Source organism: Ornithorhynchus anatinus, chromosome 18 (genome assembly GCF_004115215.2).
Source record: "Ornithorhynchus anatinus isolate Pmale09 chromosome 18, mOrnAna1.pri.v4, whole genome shotgun sequence".
Lineage (NCBI taxonomy): Eukaryota > Metazoa > Chordata > Mammalia > Monotremata > Ornithorhynchidae > Ornithorhynchus > Ornithorhynchus anatinus.
The window spans coordinates 2,631,519-2,656,668 of NC_041745.1; the positions used below are offsets into that span (position 1 = coordinate 2,631,519).

A 25,150-nucleotide genomic window follows, 5' to 3' on the forward strand; every position below is an offset into this window, starting at 1 on the left:
CTCAATGCCCAGCATAACTACGGCCACCAATAATGCTACTAGATGTGTATACCCAAATGTACATTTGTAAGGAAGGAAGGACGAGGAAGTTGCGTAATTTGAAACTTCAGTGTTTGATCTGGGAACGGGGAAAGGCTCAAATTCCAGAAATTGTTCAGTTGGAGTTTTAAAACAAAAGCTTCCAAGACCGCTCGTAGATGGCATTCCTGCCGTCTCTTTAGCGAGGTAAGGCCAGCGACCTGAATATCGTCGGGGAATTTAACAAAAAAAAGGAATCTAATAGAACAGCTGCTTTGAGCTGTTAAAATGTTATGTTTTCCACCCTGGTGCTAAAACTTACTCATTTTGCGAAGTCTAGGGTTAGAGGTGGTAAAAGTTCATTGGCTTTTTCTTGTGTTCTGCGATTATTGTCCTCCAATCAAGGCCCACCTCCACTGAAACACTCCACAGAGAATTGCTGAGTAAGAGAGCCCCACGGAGTTAGGGGGTTAGGGAGGGGGAGACTGAGCCATGATGGAGAAGAATTGTAGCAGGGTCAACGGAGGGAGAAAAATCTCTTGACGGCTTGGCAGCCTAGCCTTCAGGCCGATTTGTGGGCGGCAATTTGAGAGTGAGCAGAACCATGTTTTCTATTTGCCAAACCTCTGTTCCTTATTCTGTGGTTCTGCAGTTCCTCCCCCCGCCCGGTTCCTGATCTACCACCACCTCTTGCTTGTTTTCTTCCAATGCTTCTTTACACCCTAGGTGACTTCCTTACTTATAGCCCTCTCCTCGTCCCCCTCGACCTCTTAGCTGCCTTGGTTGCTGTGGACCATCCCCTTCTCCTGGAAGCGTTCTAGAATCTCACTGTCCTCCCCTGCTTCTCCTCTCTGGCCGTTCAGTCTCAGTCTCTTTCACGGGATTCTCTTCTGCCTCCCACCCCCTAACTGTGGGAGTCTCTCAAGGCTCAGTCCTCTTCTATTCTCCATCTACACCCACTCCCTCAGAGAACTCATTCACTCCCCATGGCTTGAACTACTATCTTTACGAGGATGACTCTCAAATCTACAGCTCCAGCCCTGATCTCTCCTCCTCTGCAGGCTCATATTTCCTCCTGGCTTCAGGACGTCTACTTGGATGTCCTGTTGACACCTCAAACTTAAAAATGTTCAAAACGGAACGCCTCATCTTCCCCCCAACACCCTATTCTCTCCATGACTTTCCCATCACTGTAGACGGCACTACCATCCTCTCAAGCCCATAACCTTGGTGTTATCCTCGACTCATCTCTCTCATTCAACCTGTCACCAAATTCTGCAAATTCTACCTTCACAACGTCGCTGAAATCTACCCTTTCCTCTCCATCTGAACGGCTACCACAGTAATCCAAGCACTTATCCTATCTCATCTTGATCACTGCACAGCCTTCTTGCTGATCTCCCAGTCTCCCGTCTCTCCCCGCTTCTGTCCGTACTTCACTCTGCTGCCTGGATCATTTTTCTGCAGAAACGTTCGGTCCATGTTTCCCCACTCCTTAAGAACCTCCCGTGGTTGCCCATCCACCTCTGCATCAGACAAAAACTCCTTGCCATTTGCTTTAAACCGTTCAATCACTTTGCCCCCTCCTGCCTCACCTCTCCGATTTCCTACTCAGCCCATTAAGCTCACTCTGCTCCTCTGTCAACCTACTCACTGTACCTCTATCTTGTCTGTCTTGCCGCCGAACCCCTCCCTTGCCCTGCCTCTGGCCTGGACCTCCCCACCCTCTTCATATCCAGCAGATAATCACTCTTCCCACTTCCAATGCCTTATTAAAATCATATCTCCTCCAAGAGGTCTTCCTGGACTTAAGCCCTCAGTTCCCCCGCCATCTTTTCCCTTTTCTTTCACCCTTCCACTTGGATTTACGCTTTATTCACCTCTCTCTCAGCCCCACAGCACTAAATCCATAACTGTAATTTATCTTAACATCTATCACGCCATCTAGACAGTAAGCTCCTTGTGGGCAGGGAACATGTCACCCAAAGCCGTTATACTGTATTCTCCTTAGTGCTTAGTACAGTGCTTTACACGTAGTAAATTCTCAGTAAATACGTCTCATTGATGGATTGATTCATTTCCGTTGAATGCTAACTTAGGTATGGGCAAATACCAAAAGGGACAAAAAAAATTACAGCATTTAAATCATAAAATTGGAGGCATCATAGCATCTTAATTTCTGTTTAAATGAGACATTTTATTTGTTTGAACTCAGATATTAATAGGTCTTTCAAAAATTCTTGGACTCAGTTGTGGAAATTTTCAGTGTGGACGAAAGGGCTATCTTTGGGGTTTTTTGTTTTTTTAAAAAAATAATTCTAGCATCATGGAAAATGTTAAGTTGTGCTTAGCCAATTGCTCTCCTTTCACAAGGAGGGAAGGAAGAGATTGGCAAGAGGAAAATTGGTAAGCGTTTTAAATCTGATTAGGCCTGGGTGGGGCAGTCATTTTGACTAAAGTCACATTTCAGTCTGTGGCTTCAAAGGCTATTGTATCACTGACCCTCAGGTTACAGCCTTACCACCCGGGTAGCCAGAGTGGCCGAATGTGGCACCCCCAAATACGGGGTGGGACTCTGTTGCCTCTGCTACATGCCGGAACCTAACGAGGTCATACGGAACCGTTTTTTCAAGTTCGGGAGCCGGCATTCCCCTCCCAGCGCTCCGGGAACATGTCGTTGCTTTTGAACTGAGGGAGTTGGTGGCCTGAGCCGAAGCAGTGGGAGGTTGGCCGTGGAACATAAAAGTCCCGGATATGAAGCTTACTTGCTGGATTTAGGGTATTTTAGTGTCTACTGTCAATAGCTCTTCCTCCCGTTACGGCGTTTGCCAATTACAAATTAGAGCAAGGGAATAGCCGTCTTTTTACCCTTGATTTTTCACTGTTTCCCAGAGTAGATATGTATAATAATGATAAAAGTTATGGTATTTATTTAGCGTTTATTATCTGTTAAGCGCTGGGTTAGATACAAGATAGATAATAGAGATATTGAATCCCCATTTTGCAGAGGAAGGAACTGAGGCCCCGAGAAGTTAAGAGATTTGCCCAGGGTCACACAGCAGGTATTAGATTAGAACCCAGGGCCTCTGACACCCAGTTTTGGGCTCTTTCCAATAGGTCATGCTGTTGATTCTTACAGAGGTTGTCCTTAGTGTGTAGAGATGTTGCCGGGAACTGAGATTCCATTCTTGCTTGGGAAGGATCTTGCTACCTACAATGGGACACTAATTATTATTATGGTATTTGTTAAGCGCTTAATATGTATCAAGCACTGTTCTAAGCCCTGGGGTAGATACAAGTTGATCATCAGAGTCCCCGTCCCTGATGGAGCTCACAGTCAAAGTAGGAAGGAAGACAGGTATTCGACCTCCATTATCCAGATGAGGAAGCGGAGACCCAACTCAGGCAGTGCGCAGAACTGGGTTTGGAACCCCAAGTCCTCAGACTCCCAGGCCTGTGATCTTTCCACTAGGTCACGCTTTTTCATGCTCCCCCCCGGCCCCGGCCCTCCACCCCCATCCATTCAATGTAAGCCCCGCTGCTTGGGCGCCAGGAGGCTTGTCAAAAGTCATTACTGTACGGTCAAGAAACCTGAACGGGACTGCTTGTGTCGCCTAGGACCCTATCATTACAGGATTGGGGAAGGGAAAAGGAACATCCCATTGCCAGCGGGCTATGCACCTGATTTTGTTTTTGCAGTAGTGGGGGTGGGTTGCCCTGAACCATCCGCACTCCTTTCCTCTCCCCTCTAGCCAACTGCACCCGTCGGGAGCCAGCTGACGAAGATAGTGGCTGGAGCAGGCCATTTCGGAGAGAGCTGGTCAGCTGACGCTCTCCGTCAGCGCCTCTCTTCAAAGGACCATCCTCTGACCTGTCATGAAGGGTGGTGGGACTCGAGAGGCTTGTGGAAAGGGTATAGGTAGGGCCTGTTGTTCTCCTTCATACTTAGACCGTGAGCCCCACGGGGGACCCAGCTATCTTGTATCGACCCCAGTGCTCAGTACAGTGTTTGGCTCATTGTGAGCACTTAACAAATACCACAACCAGTATTATTATTAGGGTGCCATCTTTCTGCTTCCTGAAGAAAACTATTGGGAAAAAAACCCCAAAACAAACCAGAAAATAGGCACCCCAAAAGAAGTTTTGTCTGATTATCTGCCCTTGGTAGATCGCAACCCCATGTGGAACAAGGGACCGTGTCTGACCTGATTGCTCTTTATCCTGAAATACCGATCTCATTTTCAGAATCCATTTTTATTTTGGGTGGTCATCAATTTTTATTGTGGTGTTCGCAAGCAAGCTGAGGCCAGGGTGCCCTTTGAGCAGATCTTGTCGCTCTGTGAACAGTTTCTTGCGTCCTTCAGACTCCCACAGAGCTTGGTGATCCGCAGTCTGATGGTATTAATCTATTAGGCTCCTCCACTTACACAGACTGAGAAGTGAATGGAAATGTTGTAGGCTCGTGAGTTTCCCCAGACATACGCCAGAATACATCTGTGCTTTTTTCCCAGTCCTTACAACTTTTTATTTTTTGTGAACATTTGGGAGGATGGATTCTGGCTGTTGCTTTCGTGTATTCATGAGCCATCTTCCTGGTTGCCATGGAGCCACTTAAGAAAAACTAATTACCACAATTCTGTTACCTTAAGATTGTCGTTACAGAGGATGTTTCATGCAGTTGCCTCCAAGAACAAAAATTATTTATTTCCCCAATCAGTGGTATTTATGTGTGCAGAGCACCGTAGTAAGTGCATGGGGGAGTACAATATAACAGAATCGACAAATACGTTCCCTGCCTGTAATAAGCTTACAGTCTAGGGGAGAAGAAGGACCTTAATAAAATACAGTAGGGATATGGATGTAAGTGCTCTGGGGCTGAGGGAGGGAGAGAGAGCTAAAGGGACAAAATTTCAAGAAGGTAAGAGTTTAGAAAGATATTGAGCATGAAAGATGTATCAGAGATGTCCTTAAATGATTTGTGATTCAGATGGTAGACATTTGGCTGTTTTACCAATTTTTAATTTGAAAAAGCCAAAAAAAAGGGAAAAAGAAGACAATTATTAAATGACATCTGTGGTTTGGAAGTCTAAGATATCATTGCTGCCAAAAGTATTTCATGACATGTTAAAGATTAAAAGAAGAAAACCCACTAATACTTTCCTCCCCCCATCCCGCTAACCTCAGTTTTATGACTTTTCTCCAGGTTGTACTACAGTTGAACAGTAGACAGGGAATGTTTTTATCAACTGTGTTATATCATATACTTCCAAGTGCTCAGTACAGTGCTCTGGACAGAGTCAGTACTCGATAAATATGATTGATTTGTTTTGATTTATATTAAGCAGATGAGAATATGAATTTGGACTTTTCTCCTGTTTCTTGCATACCTTTTTGGCCCTAGAGTAGTAATTATCTTCATTATAGACTTCACAGTAATGTAGCTCTATTTTAGATTTTTACTTTTTATCAAAAGCAGACGTAGGATGGTTAGAGTGTTGCCTATGCAGAAAATGTTTTTGGCAAATATTTTAAAATTTCCAGTCAAATATGAATTTAAAAAATCTAAGATAGCTCCTTGTAGTCAAAATAGTTATTGTGTCTTTGTACGTTACCTGTTTCAAAGCCAAAGAGGTATTTTTTCAGATTATTTAAAACCTCCATTTTAATCTCCTGATTTATCACATTTAATTTTTCTGGAGGCAGTTGCACATCAGAGGCTCATAAGTGACAGGTCATTATATGTCACTGAGGATTGTTGAGTTGCTTTGAGAAAATTGGTCTGTACAATTAGATGTACTGCCTTGACCAACACAATACGCCATCTGGAGTCATCACTGGCATATCTTGGAGAGATGTAAGTCCATTTTTCTTCCAGTCGAGGAAGGCCAAGAAAAAGGAAGCCGTTTAACACCCAGAGGCCCACACCAAGTTGTCCAGGACTATTAAAGTGCAGTGGAAATGGAACCTGAAAAGATGAAACAGTGTGCTTGTCTTTAAAATGGGGTAAGAGAATTACTGAGGAGATCTTCCACAGAAGTAGCCTTAGGCCACCTGACTCTTCTAGAAAGGAGGGTGGGCTCAGTTGGCTTCAAGTTACTGTGCTACAAGTTACTGTGTTTGGCTCAGACTGAGCTCCACAGTTTTGGTCAGCGCAGGGCACTCTGTAGGAAGGAAGGTCTCCCTTTCCTCTCATTTGTGGGTTAAAATAGATTTGCAATAAGACTCTGCTCTTTATTTTTCTTGCCCTTCTGCCCAACTGAGAAAGGGTGGAAGTTTGGGAAACAGAAAAGAAAAAAAAGACAACGTGGACTGTTCCACGCGGTGGGGAGGGGGATAAGAACTCCAAAAAAGACATAGGACAATAGGAAACACCTGGGAGAACCGGGACAGCCTGACAAGATAGTATGCTATTAAGGCACTGCTTTACAGTTTACAGCGATTACAGATAGTGCATCTTGGCACATGCAGTTGCAGTTATGCAACTCTCTTAAATTTCATCGAAAGTCCCAATTTTCCTCCTCGGAGCCCTCAACACTCATCGTAACTAAGCAGCGTGATGTGATCTTAAGACCCAGCAGCTGCAATTTTAATATCTGAAAGACCAAACCGGCTTATTTAATAGAACCTCCAAGCCGGAATGGTTTGCTGTTTTACCCACCGTGCCTGTCTGAACCGAAACCTGCTTACAAGCTGTCACCGAAGAACAGGGCAAGCTTCAGGCGGAAATATCAGCCAGTCGTCCCAAAGATCTAGACAGGCCTAAAGGGAACAAAAGGCCTAGAAAAGTTGCTGGCAGAGTAGATTGCCCGTGTCTTTGAAAAGGAGGTCAAGAGTGGGACAGCGTATGTGGGGAGAAAGGACATTACCATACCCTGAAGTAACTTTTTTCCCTATCAGCGGGTACATGGTGACAAGAGTCAAACGGGAGACAGGAAAATAGATACGAGGAGACTATGACCGCTTAACAGGTTGATGCGGGCATAACTTCATTTTTATTCAGGGAATGTTGCCGGCGCGCCTCGGAAAACCGATCCTTGAAGCTGATAAGCGATGCCAACACTTTCAGAAGTCCACGTGATCCCTTAAAGTAAAAAGAACTTCATCTGCTTTTGGATATGTTTATTGCCCAGTGGAAGTTCAGTGAGCTTGTCAACTGCAACGCGAGCTGCAGCATCGATCAGTCATATTTCTTGAGCACTTACTGTGTTCAGAGTATTGTGCATTTGGGAGGGGCTGTCTAGGCTGTAAGCTCATGGTGGGCGGAGGATATGTCTGTTCATTGTTGTGTTTTCCTCTCCCAAGAGCTTAGTACAGTGTTCTGCACACAGTAGGGGCTCAGTAGGTACGATCCACTGACTGACTACAGCCAGCAGTTGGACAGGTTCCCTGCCCACAACGAGCTTCCTGTCTAGAGGAGGGGGAGAGACGTTAATATAAAGAATTAATTATGGATATGTACATAAGGGCTGTGGGGCTGAAGGGGAGGCGAATAAAATGTGCAAATCAAAGGGCAAAGGTGATACGAAAGGGAGTGAGAGAAGGCACCGCCAGTGAGTTGCTGGGAATGGTTTATTTCTCCACCCAAGCCAAACTGTCAAGTGGAGTAAAAGAAGATGGCTGTGGCACAACCTTCCAAAACAGTCTAAATGTTCAGAGCAGAATTCCAATACGTGGAGATGCTTCCTATCACTCTGGTGCGAAGGCTCTGCGGAAAAGAAACACTAGGTGTAATATTCATTAATCATCACATTAAAGGGCTGAGTAAGTAATCAAATGCCATGGAGCTTAGAAAAAGGGATGAGGATGTTATTCTAAAACTGTACACCTATTATTACAAGAGTCTCGTAATAACTCACATGATAAAATGCAAAAGCTCATACGATGGGATTCCGGGTCAGTTGATCTGGTGTGTTGCTTGGAATGAGGTGCTTCTAGATGTTGGGATACAGTTGTTCCGCATAAACTCATTACTGACAGGGAACGTGTTGATTAAGTCTGTTGAATTGTACTCTGCCAAGCATTCAATACATTGCTCCGCACATAGTAAGTGCTCAATAAGTATCACTGACTGAAAATTGGGCACTGTGGTTTTCTTAGAAATTGGTGCACGCCAGCCTCACTTTAACTTAAGCAGAGCACTGCGTGTGCACCATGTAAAAGTAACTGTTCTTTTAGGGTAGATGAGGTGGTAGACACTGTGACTGGAAACTCCTACTACATAGGAACCCCCTCCACCACCTCTTTTGTATTGTCCCCTCCCAAGCTCCTTGTACAGTGCTCTGCAAACAGAAAACACTGAAATACATAGCATCAACTGATTGATAGGTGGCAATATCATTTGGGAAGATTCGAAAAGCAAACAACCTCTCTTATTGTTTCCAAAATAGACGTTAATGGTACCGTCCAATGTCTAATTGGAAACAACTGAAAATATCCGTGAAAGTGTCTTTTTCCTCTGGAAAGTCTTATATGACAGGAAATTCTGCTGTCCTAAAACAATCAGGACGGAACCTATTTTGGATAAGTCGTATTTTTGGCTATCTGAGAGGCAGGAATGGATGGGCCCCAAGAGCAAGACCTCTTGACCCCCACACTGAGCGGCCCTCCCATAGGGCCCCGGACTCCGGCCTGGAGGCTGCTAAAAATAATTTGCCCATCACCGGGAGAGCAAGGCAGCCACGGAAACGGGAAACACCTGGACCTCCTCCCCCCAGGTCAGAAACCAGCCTCAGGTTGGCCCTCCTTCCTCGGGAGGATGCCTGAACTCGGGCGAGGGGAAGCGGCGTCCAGGCTATTTTTAGCCTGCCCCCGTTTGGAGTCTGGGATAGGGTTTGACTAGCTTGTTAGGTTAGACATCTGATATTCCGATAGGCAGGGTTTTGCTATATTTAGTTTTACATTCTCCCCACCCCCTGGGTGATTGAGGCGGGAAAACAGAACCAGCTAATTCTGGGAGAAGCTTGACAAATAAGCCATTTAATTCTTCCCCGTTATTGAACACCGCTTTTTATATTATATCCCTTAATGGGGGTAAGCGGGAGCCCAAGGCCCATAATAATCCTTCATTGCTATTTAGGGACTTTTATTCAACTATGCCTATGTTTATCTTATGTGGGCATTCACCCTAGATAATTAATGTTAATGAGTTTGGGAAAGTCAGAATTTGTATTTAGCAGAAGGATTCTACTCAGTTCTGCTGGAATACGGAAATCGCTTTTTCGTTGAACCCACATTAACGAAAAACTTGTATTACACGCACACCGATTCCCTCCGACGTTGCATCATGTTCTATCCAGAAGAACTTACCCTAATTCTCCCAAGAGCATCCTATCCTAAACGGGTAAGACATTTCTACTTGATCTCGTCTATCTCTCCATCAGCCCCTTTACCCACGTCCTTCGTCTGGCCCGGAACTCCCTCCCCCTTATACCACCACTTACCTCACTTTCAAAACCCTCCTAAAATCACAGCTTCTCCAAGTGGCCTCCCCATTTAAGCTTTCACTTCCCCTACCTGCCCTCCCTTCTGCGTCACCTGAACGCTTGGATCTGTACCCCTTAAATACTTTATATTCACCCCAGCCCAAAACCCACAACGCCTATATTTGTATCCTTACACGCTATCATTTCCCCTCTCTGGACTTTATTTAGATTTCTGCCTCCTCTTCCAGCCTGTAAGGGCCTAATAGGCAGGGATCACAGTTCTGTTATATTGTACTTTCCCTAGTACAGTATTTTGCACACAGGAAGAGAAGCAACGTGGTCTAATGGGTAGAGCGTGGGCCTGGAGGTCAGAAGAACCTGAATCCTAATCCCGGCCCCGCCTCTTGCCTGCTGCGTGACCTTGGGCAAATCACTTGCCTTCTCTGTGCCGGTTACCTCATCTGTAAAATGGGGATTAAGACTTCGAGCCCCATGTGGGAAATGGATTGTGTTCAACCTGATCAACTCGTATTTACCCCTAGCGCGTAGTACAGTGGCTGGCACTTGGTAAGCGCTTAAGAGACTCCATAAAAAAGGTAAGTGCTTAATAGGTACGACTGTTTGGATTATACTCTCCCAAGTGCTTAGTACAGTGCTCTTCACTCAATAATTCCCACCAATTGTGTACTAAAGAAACTGAGGGGTGCCATTTTTGCCATTGAGTTAGGGGATTCTTTATCTTTCAAGTGTAAGTGTTTTCAGCAGCACCTGCCTGCATAGAGAGGACTCCACTGCCAGCAGAGCCATATTTGAATATGAAGGACAGCGTTCTCCTGCATGCATTAAGGCCTCCTCTCTGCTCCGCCACACCCCACCCTTCCCCGTCTATGTCCCTCGTTGTTTCTCTCAAAAAAATTCATATCTGCATACAGATTTGTGCTAAATCTCATTTGCAGATCTGGGCAGGTGAGAAATTCATTTGTGCGGAGCTGAAAGGAAAGGGCATCCCATTTTTAAATGGTTACACTCCTAGGGCTTGGAGTAGGAGATAGAAATAATTGGCCCGATTTTTATGAACACTTTTTTCCAGGAAAATGGAAAACCCTCGGCCTGGCATTATTTTTATGGGATGCAGAAACTTCTAAAACCTGAGAGGGAAAAGATGCATTTCAGCCGTTTAAACAAACCAACATTATAAAAAAATTCTTGTAAGGGTGACAGTGGAAAACACTGGAAAATTGAATTAATAGAAGGCTATATTTGAAAGGGAATGTTTGGGACAGGGAAACCTCATTGTTCTTTAACTCTACTAATGCTGGAACAGATGGGGAGCGGAGGCCACTTCACGCATTAGCTGGCACAGATAAAGAGCAAAGCCAAGGAGGGCCCTCGTGGCTGATTAGAGGTTAACAGGAATAGAAACCGGCGGATTGACTCTTGATTTGCAGGAGGTGTTCTGGGATGGCAGCAGATGGCAACAAGAAGGGCCCTCCAGCTTACTCAGCTGCTCCGAGAAGCTTAAGGCGACCTCTAACACAAACAAGTGGACTTACATCTCAGTTGAAAGCCGCAGTGTAAAATCTGTCCGATACAGCATTTCACGTCGGTCTGCAGTCACCGGCATGTGCCGTGGACCGGGGCCGGCTCCTTTCGTTAAGCACTTACTATGTGCCAGGCACTGTACTAAGCACTGGGGTAGATACAAGCTAATCCAGGTGGATACACTCTGCCTCCCTATGTGGAGGTCATGATCTGAATCTCCATTTTACAGATAATTGAGGCCCAGAGAGGGACACCCCCCCCGCCCTGCCACTCCCATAGCACTTATGTACATACTTGTAATTTTATTTTTATTAAGGTCTGTCTCCTCTTGACTGTAAGCTCATTGTGGGCAGGGAATGTGTCTGTCCCAAATGCCTAGTTCAGTGCTCTGCACCTAGTCAGCGCTCAATAGGGTGGACTGATTGAGTGATGTGACTCACCCGGGGTCACCCAGCAGACAAGTGGCAGAGCCGGGAGTTAGAACCCAGGTCCTCTGATTCCCAAGCCCATGTCGTGTCCACTAGGTCACGCTACTGGTGGTTACTTTTGAGTTCCCCAATTCTACAGTAGTTTATTGGATGCAGAGCCTGGAGATAGGGAACCGAGATATACGTCAAATAAAGCAGCTTATTTTGCTGGGTCATCTGCACTTCCCGCATTGTTTTTAGATAATGGACCACCAGAGTACAGTATTACTAAATGAAACGTTGCACAATTCTAAAACCAATTGTTTGGAAGGTGAAAATTGCCAAGTTCATAGTCGTTCCCAGGCGGTCAATAGATCCACTGATTTAGTATGTGTAAGAGAAATTCCAATTATTCAGCCCTCCATTTCCTCGCTCCCTTTTTTTCCTAGAAAGATGCCTTTCATCTGCCTGCACTAACACCTGCTTAGGGGGCCTTATGCGAATCGTGGCGAATCAAAAGGGCAACAACAACCAAAATGGGTTTAATTGCGCCCATCTTTAGGAAGGTCTTCCTTGCACTTAAAAACACAAAAGGCTAGCTCTCTCTGTGATGCTTGAATGGCAGCCAGGAGAAGGGCTCTCCATGACTATGGAAAGCAGGTGATTCATTTGGCCGGGCCATTGTCTTGTGCAAACGAGTTCATGAGCCTGTCTTCGTTCCAGCCAGCCGCAAGTTCAGGGACAGAGCCATTGTCCGCTTCAGCCAAGTGGAGTAGTTAAATTTTATTAGGCAGAAAGTAACTCAAGTGCGCTAACCTTTATTCCCCATTGACCTTACCCGCTCAGCCTTTATATACATGTGAGTGTTTCTGGGGAGGGATGTGTGTTGATTTCTATGTCAGTTGGAAAATTTTTTTTATGGTGTTCCATAAGTGCTTCCTGGGTGGCAGGGACTTTGCTAGGCACCGGGGTAGAGACAGGCTGATCAGGTTGGACACACGTGGGGCTCACAGTCTTCATCCCCATTTTACAAAGGAGGTGACTGAGGCCCAGAGAGGTGAAATTAGTCACCCAGGAGCTAAGTGGCGGAGCAGGGGATTTTGAACCCAGGTCCTTTGACTCCCAGGTCCGTGCTCTTTCCATTAGGCCACGCTGCTTCTCTAAATATGACAAAGAATGGATCGACGTATAATTACCCCAGTTTTAGTGATTGCACAGTAGGAATGATAAATTTGAGGAGAAATAGCATTCCCACCCCTAGAGCGGCTTCTGATCGAATTTTGATTTGACTGGGTGACTCCTTAAGGAAGATTCTGCCCACCTCCCTTGAAAACAAAGCCATTTGAGTCATGAACTCTCACATAATCCTCTTGAACAATGAATCCATTGAGAACGTTCATCTGTCATTGAATACATTCATGTTTCTAAATTGGGTTTGAAAGTGTTTTTGAATAATATATTGGCAGCCAGGCACCCTTGAAAAATCTGCTTATCCACGGGTAAATTATGCCACAGATTTCCCCATAGTTGACCTTTATCCTTTAGACGAGTTATCTTCTCTCTAGGGAAAGAAACTTGGAGTTCCCACTTTCCTTAAAAGAACACAAAGTGGAAAGCTCCAGGTAGAGCTCAGACTTGGTCAGGAAAGCATATATTCGCTCTTTGCCAGTGGTTGTGAATTCCCCTTTCCCCTTTCTTTCGATCTGTAGACGGTCGCTGCCTGTGTCTAAGCCAGACGAACAGTTGGATTTTGGTGGGCAGCTCAGTTGGCTGTATATTAAAATAACATTGTTTGTCTGATTTGGGCATGGGTACTTTGGAGCTGCTAATGCCTACTAAAAAGGGATGGAGAGAGAGGTGGTTCACCCCATTCCTGCACTCCTCCGATTTTCCCGCCCTGGAAAGAGAGGGTAGGTGTTTTGGAAATGCCTGCCGATCTTCTTTCCTGATCAGAAGTAATTGTCCGCCTCCCAGACTTTATCCATCTGGAAGAAGCTGTTCCGGAATTCTGAACTTGTAAAGTTCAGTGACATTCCAAGATGAGGAATGAAAATGAAGCTCTGTCAGTTCATTTCAAATGAATATTAAACGGAATCTCGAAGCAAATGAGGCAAAATGCTTCACAGAAAAAGTCATCCACTCAATTAGATTAAAACCCAATTTGTATACAAGAACGGTGTCTTCTTCATGAGCAAGTTTCCTTATCTTCTCCTCATATCTCACAGTTCACTGTTGGCCAGCGAGTAGACCGTTAGGGCCCTATGAACGTCATCTCCTAGTGCATAAGCTACTGCCTGGGTGTGAGGCATTTCAGATACAGAAACCTTTTCGAGTCATTTAGTTCTCCGAAGTGATAATTTATTAAATTGTACCCGGCGGGGTGGTGGGTGGGTGAGGGACTGAAAGAATGAGTGCAATTTCTGCAAGTGCCTCATTCCTAGGAAACAGCTCGCATCCTGGGAGAATCTGGATTGTTAATAGGAGGGTTGCCATTTCGTGTTGCCGTTCTTTTATACAGAAAACTAAGCAGGAGTTAAAAACTACTTGAGAATGACCCTGTCATCTGTTTGCAAACAGATGTGGTTTGTAGATTGTACTTTAGAGTGAAAATCAATTTTCTAAAGTCATCGGACCAAAAATGTGGACAGTAAGAAATGACCTGGTCCAGATGAAAGAGCCCGGGCCTGGGCGTCCGAGGACCTGAGTTCTACTCCCGGCTCCATCACTTCCCTGTCTTGTGACCTTGGGCCAGTCACTTCACTTCTCTGGGCCTCAGTCACCTCATCTGCAAAATGGAGATTAAGACTGTGAGCCCCATGCGGAACTCGAATCGTGTCCAACCTGATGAACTCTTATCTACCCCAGCGCCTAGAAGAGTGCCCGGCGCAAAGCGCTTAACCATTAAAAGAAAATAATTTCCAGTGCGTCATTTCCGTAGTGCGGGTTTGTGGTGACGGTTGGTTTTGGTCATTTCCATTTTCTCTCATGAGAGGTGTGGGAGTGGAGCAACCTTTGCAGTTAAACAGTGAGTTTTTGTTCTTTGCTGCAGGGAATCCTAATGTGCAAGAAGAAAACAGCTCGGTGGGACTGGGATGGGGAGGTGGTGACCCATAGTCTAGTGATGGTGATTCCTAGTTGACCTTGGAGACTGTAAGCTCGTTGTGGCAGGGAATATGTCCATTTGTTGTTATATTGTTCTCTCCCAAGCACTTAGTACAGTGCTCTGCACACAGTAAGCGCTCAGTAAATAGGATCGAACGAATCAGTGAAGAGGAAAAACACTGCTTATCTTGGAGCAAGCCCAGCCTTCCCCCATCTCTTGCCCCGGCAGCTTCGCTGGGGCCAGCGAGGCCTCGTCTTAGAGTACCTTGGTTTGGCAAATGCTGAGTCTTCCCTAGGCCCCACCTCAGGTGAATGTTAAGATCCAGTCCTGGTGGGTCAGTACCGCCTATCTAGACCTCCATAATTATGGTACCTGTTCTATGCGTATTATGTGCCAAGCACTCTTCTAAGTTCCGGGGCGGATACAAGTTAATCAGGTTGGACACTCAGAAGCAACCTGGTCGGTCTGGTTCTTTGAATGGTTCTCCCCACATGGTTAACAATAGGAGCGAAAATGTTAACTCTCCTATTAATTGAAGAGAGGGTTGATATGAAGCATTCCCGTCTTTACGGGCCAGGCTTACTGCATCATTTTGAGGCCAGAAAATTCAATATTTGCGGTACTAGAACAAATCCTCTTCTGACCTTTTATTGTAGAGCATTCAGGGCACGCTTAACGTTAAACCAAATGAACCTTTTTGATTCTGTTGGGAACGGTAAATTCTACACTTCTCCCGGCAATGTGCTGCACACGAGCCCCGGTTTTATTTTTCTAGGGAAATCTCCATCTTTCTGCAATGTCTCCCACAATCCCAGATTCATTAGAAGTGTAAATAGAGCTTGTTTAGGAAGGAGATGTGCTAATCCCGTGGCCCGGCTGAGTCACTGATCCGAACAAACTTTAGACATGGCTTGTTCAAATAATATTAACCATTCTCTGACCTCCTTGCGACCTTTAAGAGTGTTTGGAAAACTTGTAGTCCTTTGGAATGTGAATTTTTCATTTATCAGGAAGTGTGCATAATATTTCTAGAAGAAGGATAAATGTTTGGAACTGATTCTTTGGCAGGGCAGAGTAAAGATCTTTCTATCCTCTGGCCAACCTGGCCTCTCTGGTTCCCTCATAAACGCACACTGACATTCCAGTCTATCCTATTTTAGATTATGCTTCACACTCTTCGAGACCATTTTTTTTGTGTCACTGAATGTGGCCAGTCTTCTGTGCGCACAGTTTCAGCTTTTTGGGATCCGCTCGATCAATGGACGGTATTTTTTGAGCACCTGTTCGGTGCAGGGCACTGTGCCGAACCCGTGGGAGAGTCCAGTGGAGGTAGAAAGCACATTCCCTGGCCTTAAGGAGCTTCCAATCTAACAGCAGAGACAGACGCAAAATCAGATTCATTCATTCGGTCGTATTGAGCACTTACTATACTAAGCGGTTGGGAGAGTACAATACAACAGTAAAGAGCCACATAGCCTGCTCACAATGAGCTTACAGTCTAGCGAAGGAGAGACAGACATCAATACAAATAAATAAATTACAGGTATTTACCTAAGTGCTGTGGGGCTGGGAGTGGAGAAGGACAAAAGAAGCAAGTCAGGGCAACTCAGATTGGCAGATCTGTTGTGCTGGCTGTGAGCTAATATTTCCTGCTCGTCTCTTTTGGCTTTCGTGATGACCTCACTCCACATTTTTGACACTTGTATGATTCCTAATATCTTGGTTTGGAATTTTTTTTTTTGAAGTCAGACCAGTTCCACACATCACAAGATGGCTCTTGGCTAGAGCCATTTTCTCCTCCCCAGCGAGTGTTGTAGATAAACGAACGCTCCCATCGGTGGGTGGGGAAAATAACGGAAAGTTCTTTTTGTTTTCATGGGCAGTTCATCATCCAGAGGTGACATTTTGACTAGATTGAAGCCGATCCCTCTAGCCTGTAAGCTCCTTGTGGGCAGGGAACGTGTCTACCAACTCTGTTACATTGTATTTATTCATTCGTTGTCATATTTATTGAGTGCTTACTGTGTGCAGAGCACATAGACACATTCCCTTTCCAAAATGAGTTTTCAGTCTAGAGGGGCAGACATTAATATAAATAAATAAATGATATGTCACATAAGTGCCATGGGGCTGGGAGGGCGGAAGACTGAAGGGAGTGCTCTGCACCTACTAAGCGCTCAGTAAATACCTCTCATTGATTCTGTGTTCACAAATGAATGGATTGGCCTCATTTAGCTCTTGGCCTAGGTGGGATGTAGCTTTTTAGATTACCTCAACATTTACTCAGATGGATCCTTCCGAATCATCGTCCTTGGTTTCTGAGCGGTACCTAGCCTAACGTGGTGTGACCACATCTCCAGGACCTTATATTTTCTTTTCCAATTATTTGGCATCATCTGGAAGTAGAGCTAAATTATCACCAAGTCGGCCCCTTTCCAGTTGAGTTTGTTGACTAGCCCTGTCCACAGTGACCCCTCCCTCTCCCAGCTAGCAAAAAAAATTACCGAGAGAACCGATCACAGGCAGGTTTTGAATTCTAGCACCAAAAGGCATTTGACTCAAAAGCGTTTAGTGCAGTTTTCAAAGCAGTCCATGAAACTGCAGCCGACTCACTAGATGGAGACCGCCCGAAAAAAATGACTCAATTGCAGAACAGAAATTGCAATGTTCAAAAAGCCGTGTTTTACAAACTTGCACAGTGTGACAAAGCAAGACAACACAGTCCCACCAGAAATTGAAGGTGGTGCGTTGGAAATATTTGAAAAAAAAAACAAACCCATGGGACTTTTAAGTAATTTCTTTAACATGCTGATCACAAATCAAACAACTTATTGTGCCTTAAGTGCATTCTAGAATTGGAAGGGAGAATCCTAGAACAATTTTCAGCTGAAGGGGCTTGGTATTTTTCTATTTCAACCTAGGTTAAATAAGCAAACATCAATAAAATAACCTTGCCTGTGTCTTTTAGCTCCCCCCAAGTCCCTGGCCTCCTTCAAATCCACCTGACGTCTGTTCTGATGGCCAAAGCCCTCTTGAAAGCCCACCTCCCCCAAGAGGCCTTCCTCCATTACTTTTGTCCTCTCCAGGTCACACCCTCCCAACTGCTATTTCCATCCTCACATTCCTTTCCCGTTAACCAGTTCGACCAAAGAAGGGTAGTCCCTTATCTTGGTTCTTTAGGAAGGTTCCCTCATCAGGAGACTGACCTTTTCTTTTCCTCTAGACTGCAAGCTCATTGTGGGCAGGGAATGTGTCTGTTAAATTGTCGTATTGTACTCTTCCAAACGCTTAGTACACCGCTCTGCATGCAGTAAGGGCTTAATAAATAAGATAGATTGCCACTTCCCTTTCCCTCCCCCCCCACCCATTGCCTTTTTAACAATGTTTGTTAAGTGTTGACTGCGTGCCAGGTGGTATGCTAAGCGTTGGGGTAGATACAAGTTAGGCAGGTTGGATGCCGCCCCTGTCCCCCGTCGGGCTCTCAGTCATCCCCATTTCACAGATGAGGTCACTGAGGCCCAAAGAAGTGAAGTGATTTGCCCAGGTTCACACAGCAGACAAGTGGCAGTGCTGGGATTAGAACCCAGGTCCTTCCACTTCCCAGGCCAAGCTGCTTCTCACCTGTGCGCCGCTCTTTCCCTCCCATCCTGCCCCCCAGCAGTTGAGGGTTCGCCTCACGAGTATGAGTGTGTTTTCCAGATTCCAAATGCGGAAGAAACGAAAAACACGCTCGTATCCGCAAGGGAGCCGTCGTAGTAAATTCCAAGCAAGGGCGGCTTACGGGGCCTCTTCCTTCCGAGGCCCACAGCTACCTGGAATTGGAGACTGAGGCAGATTTGGCAGAAGGCCTCACCAACCCTGTAGATGCCGAGATAAGCGCGGGCAGCTGCCCGCTTTACCGAAGCCAACTCTGCGTGTTACCAAAAGACGCGGTGGACCCCAGCCAAGGCCTCTTTCTAGCAGGGTTTAATTTGAGGCCAAAGGCTTTCGATAAATATTTTGTAGCCAGTTTCTCATCTGTCTTAAACGGACCCACTGCAGTGACAGGTAGAATCTAAACGGAGTCTTGACTTTTCGACTAAATCCGGATTAACTGGGAAATCTCAAACATGTTAATTGCACTTTGTTTGCTTGGAAAAAGCAGAATTCGAAGTAGAGGAGGAAAGTTTTCTTTCATCGATTGCACTTAATTATAATACATCTCTATTACGTTTGGTAGAATCTATTTTAGAAAGGCAGTGGAGTTAGAAGAGTTTCAATATGTCAACAGTTTTTTTCCTCCACATTTTTCCCTCCCCTCACTGTAACCCCATAGTTTTAGGAGCTTAAACACTTATTAGGTACTTATTTAGATAAAGTCAATCAACCTTTATATGTCCCTGTAAATCAGTAACAGGGATGGGGTTAGGAGAAGAGAATGGGCCGGTAGCTTGTATTGACCAGGGATTGCAGGTAGTTGCTTAGTTTCTCCCTTTCTGCTGTTCAATCAGTGGTATCTTTCAGCAATTACTGTGTGCAGAGCACTCTGCTAAGTGCTTGGGAGAGTATATTACAGTAGAGTTGTAGATGAGCTAACAATCCAAGAGAGAAGCATAGTGGCCTAGTGAGAAAAGCGTGGACCTGGGAGTCATGGAGCCTGAGTTCTAGTGGCTGAATTGTCCTTTCCCAGCACTTAATACAGTGCTCTGCACACAGTAATTGCTCAATAAATACGATTGAATGAATAATCCCAGCTCTGCCACTTGTCTGCTGGGTGACCTCGGGCAAGTCACTTAACTTCTCGGGGCCCCAGTTACCTCATTTGTAAAATGGGGAAGAAAATCCTCCTCTCTCCGACTTAGACTGTGAGCCCCAGGGGGCAGAGACTATGGCCAACCTGATTGTCTCGTCACTACCACAGCGCTTAGTAGAGTGCCTAGCACAGAGTAAACACTTAACCAATACCATTAAAAAGCAAACAAACAAAAGAATTTGGAGTCCTAAAGAAGAGGAGTTCTGCTTGTTGCCTCATGTGTCCAAGGATACCGTAGGCTCCGTTCTCAATTTTGTAGGATGTATATTGATGTGCGTTGAGTAAACCCAGGCTTTTGCTTTGGCGAGGGGCATTTCCTCCTCGGAGAAGTTGCAGGGACAGGGTTGCCAGATGTCCTTGTTAACAGCGAATTTGTCGTTCCGTTACCGTGTACCATCTTCTTGGAAAGCCTGTCTGAAGGGGATGCGTAACTTGCCTCTTATTTGTTTGGAAACTCCATAGGAGTGGAATCTCATCTGTGCACTTGGCTCTGTCCCCCTTATTTTGATATTCACATCAGCCCAACAGCACCTGCGAAGGTATTAATTTACTCTACCATGTCCCCTATCCATACTTTGTCTCTCTCTCCCCCTCTAGACTGGAAGCTCCTTATAGACAGGGAGAGCATCCACCAACTCTGTTGGATTGTACATACCCAAACCCTTAGTATGGTGCTCAGCACAGCATAAGCGCTCAATCCCTGCACTTGTATTTATACCCTTCATGCACCCCACCCTCAGAACTTACGTGTTTATCCGTAATTTATTTTAATGTCCATGTCCCCTTCTCGACTGTGAGCTTCTTGTGGGCACGTAACATGTCTATTAATGCTGTTGTGTTGTACTCTCCCAAGAGCTTTGTACAGTGATAGGCGCACGGTAAGCTCACAATAAGTACCATTGATGGATTGATTAACTGAATGTGCTTCCCCCCCTACTTAGATTGTGGGTCCCGTGTAGGAAAGAGGTTTTGTCCAACCTGATTAACTGGTACCTATTCCAGCATTTAGAACAGTACTTGACGCGTAGTAAGCGCTGAACAAATATCGTAATAATATCACAGTAATTGAGTGATGGATTGATTGAGGGCAGGTGAAACTGGGCTTCCAGCGGGTTGCCACAGTCTCAAGGGCAAAATCAATCCACTTCAGGCAAGGGGAATTTGTACTGTCAAGAAGCAGATGGATTCACCGAGTAGCATTTGTCACAAACATGGAACTAAATCATGAAATGAGTTTGGTTTTCCTAGTAGTTATTCGGTGTACTTTCAAAACCCCTACAGAGCTTCTCACAATTATTCTGCAGATCTGGAGGGAGTCTGGTCACTGAAGGCTCGTATTAGTTACCTTGTTAACTCAGTAATTTTCTAGTGCTTCATTTTCACTAGTGTTTAAGAAGCCTATTTCTACCGCAACATTTGATCAGCTCTCCACCACCTCGCTAATCTCCTATAACCCAGCCCGCATACTTCCCTCCAAATGCCAACCTACTCACTGGGCCTCGGACTTTCCTGCCTCGCCACTGACACCTTACTTACGTCCTCCCCCTGGGCTGGAACTCCTTCCTCCCTTCCTATGTTACAGGCCACCACTCACTTGCCCCAGCATCAGAGCCAACTGAAATCCTGTCTTCTCCAGGAGGCCTTCCCTGACCCACTTGTGAGAAACAGCGTGTCTAGTGGGTAGAGCACGGCCTGGAAGTCAGAAAGACCTGGGCTCTAATTCCAGCTCTGCCTTTTGTCTGCTGGATGACCTGGGGCAAGACACTTAACTTCTCTGGGCCTCAGTTACCCCATCTGTAAAATGGGGAATAAGACTGTGAGCCCCATGTGGGACAGGGACTATGTCTAACCTCCTAAGCTTGTGTCTACCCCAATGCTTAGTACAGTGCCTGGCACATAGTATGAGTTTAACAAATACCATAAAAAAACCTCCACCTTTCCACCACTCTTTTGTCCTACCCTCTGCATCACCTACGCACTGAATGCTTGCACTCCCACCCCAGGCCCACAGCACTTTATGTATGTATCCTTGTACTGTACTCCTTCTCGTATTTGTTTTTTATTTTAATGTCTTTCTCTCCCATTAGATTTTAATCACCTCGAGGGCAGGGTTCATATCTTCCACCTCTCTCAAGAAGCTCTGAGTACAGTGCTTAGCACCCAGTAGAGCTCAATAACTACCCCTAAATTAATGATCAGTTGATAAAAATGGTGAATTGTTCGGGTGAAGCAAAATGACTTTAATCGGGGCCTCTTAGATGATGTTTCAGATCCTTTTAATCAGTTGTGTTTATCGAGCACTTACTGTGTGCAGAGCACTGTGGAAAAACATAAACACTTTTGAGATTATCCTTTGGATTTCTGAGGTGCGGCAGTGTAATAGGAGGCATCGCTGTGAGAAAGCTTAGTAAATTAGCAGCGAACATGTAGTCTTTATTACTGCACTGTGGACTTTTTCTCCAATATAAAGGCAAAAATATCCTGTTTCTGAAAAGTGAGAAGTCGTGTAAAACTTAAGAAGCGCCACATTCTCCGGTTACTCTCAGGATAAAAGTCGAGCACGTAAGGAGGTGAATTATTCCTGTAGGACCACTAGCTTTGTGTTTATCTCTGTAAAAGAGCATTAACTCAAAGAAGAATCGATGTGTTCCCCACAGCATCTAACTTGATACCAGGGAGGGCAGACACCCGGGAGAGTCTGGTTCGCTGGGTGATTGTTCAGGCATATCTTACCGTAAATTGGAGTTGGATTTCTGAAAAATGAAAGACTTTCTGCCAGTTTCTCCTCGACCTAATGATATTAGTAAGGGCTCTGTTTCCAGGCGTTTCTTCACCTCACTGAACAAACACGCATGTGCCCGCATTAACTTGGGTAAGTGTGTTTAAGTGTGAGAGAACAAAGGCGTTTTCTGCACTTGGGTAGCTGCTGTTTCAGATTAAGCATTCAAAACTGACACTAACCAAAATCATACTTTCCCCACCTCCATTCTGACTACGTAAAGAAAATACGGACACAAAATTGAACATCAGAAGAAATGCTATTTGCTAGTGGATTCAATGGCACACTTCTAATAAAACAGCTTTTCATACTCCCACCTTTTCCACAGGGAGCTTCGGGTACTGACTGATTCAAGTGGACAGCCCGAGTAGGTAGGTCAGTTATAAGGGAAATAATCTAACTTTTAAGGGAAGGCATTCCATCACCAACCTCAGCAAAATTATTTATCCCGAAGCTACTTAGAGCAAGTCAGCCTGTGTTTGGGAATCCTTATATTAGGATTTGGGCCTATTGTGCAAATCTAAGTGAGGTTTAGGGCATCTAAAGGCTCATTTAGCAGATCTGTGTTTTTTTCCACAGTTCTAAAGTAAAAGCAGACCGCTTTGACACATACTCTGTGAATGTGATTTTTGGCCGTGCTTTAAAGAGATTGGCAGGGGATAGCTGGTTTTGAAGCTATTTATTAAAAACTTCTGGTAGAATTTGTCTAGGAAAAATCTTTGTAGATTTGGCAGGCACACAAGGGCTTTATGAAATTAATGAATTTTAAACTTCTCTCTTGGTCTCATTCGTCGTAACCCACGCAGTCACTGGCTACCTTCTCCAAAGGCTGGTTTGATCTGTATAATGTTTGCCTTAATATATTATTCTTAGCGGATTTTAATGGTGCGGTAAAAAGGAATATATTTTGATTCTTGTAAAATTGGGTCTTGTTTTAAGCTGATTACCCAAATTTCTTGCATTATTAAAAAAAAATATTAATGAGCCCATTTGTGTACTTCTGTGCCATTACTAGACTGTAGGGAAATGTGACTACCAACTCAGTCGCATTGTACTCTCCTAAGCGCTTAGTACAGTGCTCTGCACACAGTGAACACCCAATAAAGACCCCTGATTGATTACTGGTGGTAAAGACCCCTGATTGATTACTGGTGGCCTAATCCTTCTTAATTTTAAATGATGGGGTTTTAAAAATATCAGTCCAGCATTTCTTTAGGTAAAACATGCCAGATACTTTTAAAATGTACAGATGAGTTTCATTTTCTTCATTCTCTGGCCTTCAGAAGATTTTAAGGCAGTCCATTTATCAATTAGATTATTGTACAGACTGTGCTTCCCGATCAGAGATTTCAGTAAAGTTTTAGGCCCGTACGTGGCAGCTTGAAGAGGAACACAATTTTATTTCACGTGGAGCCAGATGTGGGTTTATGGGCCACCAAAAACTGTTTTCGATCATTTAAACACATCCTTGTATTTCCCACTCATCCCATGATATCAAGCAAGGTCCTTAAGAGAAAAGCTGGATGGGATGCTGCATACATATTCTTGTAATATGTAATAATAATAATAATGTTGGTATTTGTTAAGCGCTTACTATGTGCCGAGCACTGTTCTAAGCGCTGGGGTAGACATAGGGGAATCAGGTTGTCCCACGTGGGGCTCACAGTCTTAATCCCCATTTTACAGATGAGGGAACTGAGGCACAGAGAAGTTAAGTGACTTGCCCACAGTCACACAGCCGACAAGTGGCAGAGCTGGGATTCGAACTCGATATGTCTTTGACATCAATCAGTGTTCTCTGTCGAGTCCTTACTTGTGTGAAGAGCACTGCACAGCGTGTTTGGGTGAGTACAGAGGAGTTGGTAGACACAATCCCTGCCCTAAGAGCATACCAGCTAGTGGGGGGAGATGGCCACCAAAAGGAATTACAGTTAGAGGAAGCAACAGAGTAAAAGAGTAGAGACAGAAAAGCTGTAGGACTAGGGGAGGGATGAGCCGAAGGGCAGGAGGATAGGATGGGGGAACAAGAGGTGAGTCTGGGAAGGCGTCTGGGAGGAGATGGGATTTTAGTAGGGTTTTGAAGATGGAGAGAGTGGGGGTCTGTTGGATGTGAAGGGGGTGGGAGCGAGGGGTAGATGGCAAGAGAAGGCACAGCAAATAGGTTGGTTTTTAGAGGAGCAAAGTGTGTGGGCTGTGTTGAGGAGTAAGGGGGGATAGAGCTGATTGAGCATCTTAAAGCTGGGCCTAGACCTGGGAGTCAGAGGACCTGAGTTTATCCTGGCCCTGCCACTTGTGTGCTGTGTGACCTTGAGCAAGTCACTTCGCTTCCCTGCGCTTCAGTTACCTCATCTGTAAAATGGGGATTAAGACTGTGAGCTCCGTGTGAGACAGGGACTGTGTCCAACCTGATTATCTTATATCTACCCCAACACTTAGTTCAATGCCCAGCATGACGTAAGCACTTAACAAATACCATTAAAAAAATAACCAACACACGAGAGAGGGGTTTCTGTTTGTGGAGATGGCTGGGCAACCGTTGGAGGTTATTGATGAATGGGGGATGTGTGCATAACAATTTTTTGGATAAGTGATCCCGGCAGCTGAGTGAAGAGTGGACCGGAGGCGGGGGGGTCAGCAAGGAGGCTGATGCAGTGGTCGAGGTGAGATATGATAGGTGCCTGGGACCAGCAAGAGAGCAGTTCGGATGGAGAGGAAGAAGTGGATTCAAGAGATGTTGTGGATGTAGAACCACAGGGTTTGGCGTTGAACTGAAGAAGGGAGCGGGATGAGAGAGACAAGTCAAGAAAAAAACATAAAAGCAGCAATTTCATGCCATTAAGTTAAAATTATGTTACTGAAGGCATAAGCACTTTGTAATAGTACCTTTCGTTTTTGTCGACCTGGCTTTTTTTAGAAACCTTTTTTCTCTTTATCTGTGGCTGCAGTTAAGAGCGTATCGGCAAACAAGTAATTTGTAGTTGGTATCCGAAAAGTACTCTGATATTTCCAACTCGATGCCCCCGGATTGCTCCAGGATGAAGGTTTTTCTGTTGGTGTGCGTTGCTCCGATCACTCAAACTGAAGCTA

General features: G+C 45.0%; 1 protein-coding gene across 1 annotated transcript in view; it reads left to right on the forward strand.

Annotated features, from left to right (window-relative positions):
- The window catches only part of ZSWIM5 (zinc finger SWIM-type containing 5), a 133,133-nt gene that overhangs the window by 71,417 nt on the left and 36,566 nt on the right, over positions 1-25,150 (forward strand). The window lies entirely within an intron of this gene.